We start from the raw sequence: 4,122 nt of genomic DNA, 5'->3' as shown, positions 1-4,122 counted from the left end.
ATCCCCGCATGGGCCACTGTGAGCTGCACCCTCCCTAGAAAAGAGTCAACTATGCCATTGTAGCATGAAAGCAATGTGTAGCCAATGACCATGGCTGTTCCCCAATAAAATTAAATTTAAAAATGTAAAAAAGAAAAAAAGTAAAAGAATCTCAGTGGCTCCTAGGCGCTCCTTTCTAGTCAGTTAAATCTGTTTGATGCCCCCCAAGAGCAAAAGGCCCATCACTTAGCAGCATTCCCCCTTCTCTCTCCTCTTTGCCTCTGTCTCAGCATGTTACAACACCTAAGGGGCTTTTCTTCTGTGGTGATGCTATGGCTGGAGACTACGTGGTATTGTGGAAAGAGCACAGGCCTCACATTTAACATCCTTGGGTTTAAAACCTAGCCTGATTCAACAGCTGTGTTTCTTTGGGTAAGTGACTTTACTTCTCTGAGCCTCAAGGGACAATAATAGTGTCTACCTCATAGGATGCTGGGGGAACTAAAAGGGATTTCCCATGCAGACAAGATCTGGGTGTTGGGGGTGCTCATTGTTACTTGGGTGTCATTCCTTCTAGGTCATTTCAGTGGACAGAGCTAGGAAATATGTGTTTGTATACTAACTTGTGAATGCACTCATATCTATGATTATATATATATATATATGTATATATATATATATATATTCTGCTGGCATCAGCTCTCCCCCAGTACCAGATGGTGCATTCAAAGCTTCCCTCTTGCTTATCTGAATCCTGCCACTCCAATAGTGAGAAACCTCACCATTGTCCCTCCGCTTACTTATTTATTTAATTTTAGTGTACATGTATAGTGGTTTCAAATTCTGTATCCTTACACCCATGGGAAACAACTTTACCAACTAGACTATAGTGCTTATGGCTCCTTTTGTCTTTAGACATAGAGTTTACATTCATTTCCATAGTTACTTCTGCCATCACTTTTTCTCCCCACTCCCATCAGTGAAGTCATGTCGTACATTTGTCATGCAGTTAGATTCTTTTGTCACTGTCTGCGTTTCATCCTGGGGTCTTCTGACCTCCTAACTGAATTTCTTTAATTTGCATACATTAAGTCTTATTCTTTGTGCTCCAAGGTTCTATGTGGTTTGGTAAATGCATAGATAGTGTCATGAATCCACAATTATAGTATCCTTCAAAATAGTTTTACTACCCTAAAAAAATAACCTCCCTGCATTCCATCTATTCGACCCCCATCACAAATCCTTGGCAATTACTGATTTGGTTTTTATCTCTATAGTTTTTGTTTTTTGCAGACTATCATATAAATGGAATCATACAATGTAGCCTTTTAAGACTGGCTTCTTTCACTTAGCAATATGCATTTTTAAATGCATCCCTGTTGTTACTTCAGATTGATAATTCATTCCTTTTTATCACTGCAGTCCATTGTATGGATGTACCACAGTTTATCTATACACTTATTGAAGGACATTTTGGCTGTTTTTGCTTTTAAAAATTATGAAAAAGCTGCTATAAACATTTTCATAGAGGTTTTTAGGTGGATCCAAGTTTTCAAACCAATTGGATAATTCCTCGCAGTGCAATTGCTTGGTTGTATGGTAAGGCTATGTTCAATCTTATAAGAAACTGCTAAGCTACCTTCCAAAGTTATTGTAGTGCTTTACATTCCTACCATCTATGAAGGAGAATTTCTGTTGCTCTGCATCCTTGCCAGCAATTTGTATTATCGGTTTTTTGGGTCTTGGCCATTTTAATAGTTGGGTAGTATTATAGTATCTCTATTTAAATTTGTTTTTTGCTAATGACAGGTGATGTTGACAATCTATTCACATGCTTATTCACTATTTGCAATCTTTGGTGAGGTGTTTGTTCAATTCTTTTGCACATTTTTTAATTTGGCTGTTTTCTTTTTATTACTGATTTGTAAATTTTATTCTGTTTCAGAATATCAGTCCTTTGAGATATATATATTTTCTCCCAGTCTGTGGCTTGCCTCTTCATTTTCTAATCATTTCTTTCAAAAGACTACTTTATTATTTAATTTTCTTTTATTGTGTTTGTTTTTGCACTTGATCTATTTTTTCTTTTGTTCCTAACCCAAGGTTGCCAACATTTTTCTCCTGTGTTTTCTTTTTTTTTTAATTATTTTTTATCATGAAATACACATTTTTTCGAATTAGTTTCAGCTGTACAACACAGTGCATTAGTGATACTTTTTACCCCTCAATGTGACAACCCCCCGCCCCCAATCTGCCACCCCACTTCCCCCCNTCTCTCTCTCTCTCTCTCTCTCTCTCTCTCTCCTCATCTTCATCTTCTTTTGAAGAGGGTGTTCTGGTTTAGAACTTTCTAACCAGAATGTCTGGCTCTGAAATATTTCACTCAGTTCTCTGGAGTCATTTACAAATAAACCCGCCAGGCGCAAATCTCATTGCCAGGAACCCACAGTGGCTCCAGTCATCTGTTTATGGAGATCTGGTATCCTCAGGAATAAAACTGGCTCTGAGGAAAGCTTTTATGGGGGTGAATGTGATTTGAGAGTGAAGGTCTCAGGCCAGAGTCCCACCATCATATGTTGTATGCATTGCTCTTCCAGCTCCTAGGAAGTCACAGGAAGCTAAAGGGATCCGGGGGGAGAAGGGTGGAAGAATATCATGAATATTTTTCCACAGTTCTGAAAGCAATAATCTTGGGAATGTAAAAAATGGATCTAAGTTCATATGAAAAAGCAACGGGTAGGATTAGAAGCAGAGAACAAACTTTGTGATGCTTGCTTCAATGTTCGCCACTACCTAAACCTGAAGAACTTTGCCCTTGGGTCCTAGAACCAACTGGCCATGATAAAGGTGATAAACTCTAACTCTTCACCAAAGCCCAGCATCCTTCTTTTCAATGACATCGAGCCTCGGCTGGGCAACCAGAGAATCCTGCCAAGCACTGGGCAAGAAACATAGTGTGGCGGATTTGCATTAATGTCCCCAGTTGTCACCCTTTCTGGTATCTCTGCCCTTTCTCCTGAAATGTTGAAAAATCCTCTCACAATGGGTGGTGCATCATCACTCCTACCCCTGAGTTCAGCCATGTGACTTGCTTGGCCACCGAAAGGGATAGTGTGCCGATTCGAAGCTTAGGCTTCATGAAGCCATGCCTGCTTTCATTTGCTTTGTCATGCTTCCACTATCGCCCTGAGAAAGACATGCTTGGGTTGGTCCAATAATCCTGGGAGGAGGATGAGAAACATGTGGAACCAAGTTGACTCAGCCAGGCCAGCATAGTCAGCCAAGCTCCAGCCACCCCCTGGATGTAGGAGCGAGCCCAGCCTGCATCAGCTGAACCCCACAGATGTGTGAGAAATAAATGTTTATTCTTGCACAACACTGAGAATTTGTGGTTGTGTGCTCCACATCAAAAGTTAACTGATCACAGAGCTCCAAATTAAAGCTCTTTAGAAGCTCTATATTTGAATAAAATGCCTTATATTCAGAAGCATTCTGAAGTTTTCTAAACTATATCTTATTGGGCTTTTATGATGACCCTTTGAAGCAGGTGGGAGAGATCTTACCATTTTATAAATGAGGAGTCTCAAGTGTAAAAAAAAGCGAAATCAGTTTGCCCAGACTGACACAGCTGAAGAGGAGAAGCCACAGTCTTCACGTCATTCACTCCTCTTTCTTTTCACCACTGGAGGTTGTAGGTAGGGGACAAAGATGAACAAACGTACAGATAGCTACATCATACAATCAGAAAACTATGCTAAAAGGAAATTTGGGTGGAAAAAAAAATAAAAAACATTGGCTGCTTGTTTAATGGACTGGATTTCTTTGGAAGAAATTTCTGGAGGAAAAAAAATGGACCAGAAGTGACATCTCAAAAAGAATAGAATTATGGCATGGTAGGAGGCAGAAGAAACAAAAGGCTCTGAATTCAAGAAGACCGCATAGAACGTATGTACATAATCAATTGATATTTGCAATGTGCCAGAAAACCTGCTAGAAACCTGACATGTATTATCTCCTTAATCTTCGTAATAACACCATGAAGAAGGCTGTAATATAACACGATATAATATAACATAATATAACATAAAATGCAATCCCCAGAAATTAAATAATAAAACGACTTGCCAAAGCTTACACAGCAAT

This window comes from Hipposideros armiger, unplaced genomic scaffold (assembly GCF_001890085.2).
Source record: "Hipposideros armiger isolate ML-2016 unplaced genomic scaffold, ASM189008v1 scaffold_38, whole genome shotgun sequence".
Classification (NCBI taxonomy): domain Eukaryota; kingdom Metazoa; phylum Chordata; class Mammalia; order Chiroptera; family Hipposideridae; genus Hipposideros; species Hipposideros armiger.
This window is presented reverse-complemented; position numbering follows the sequence as displayed.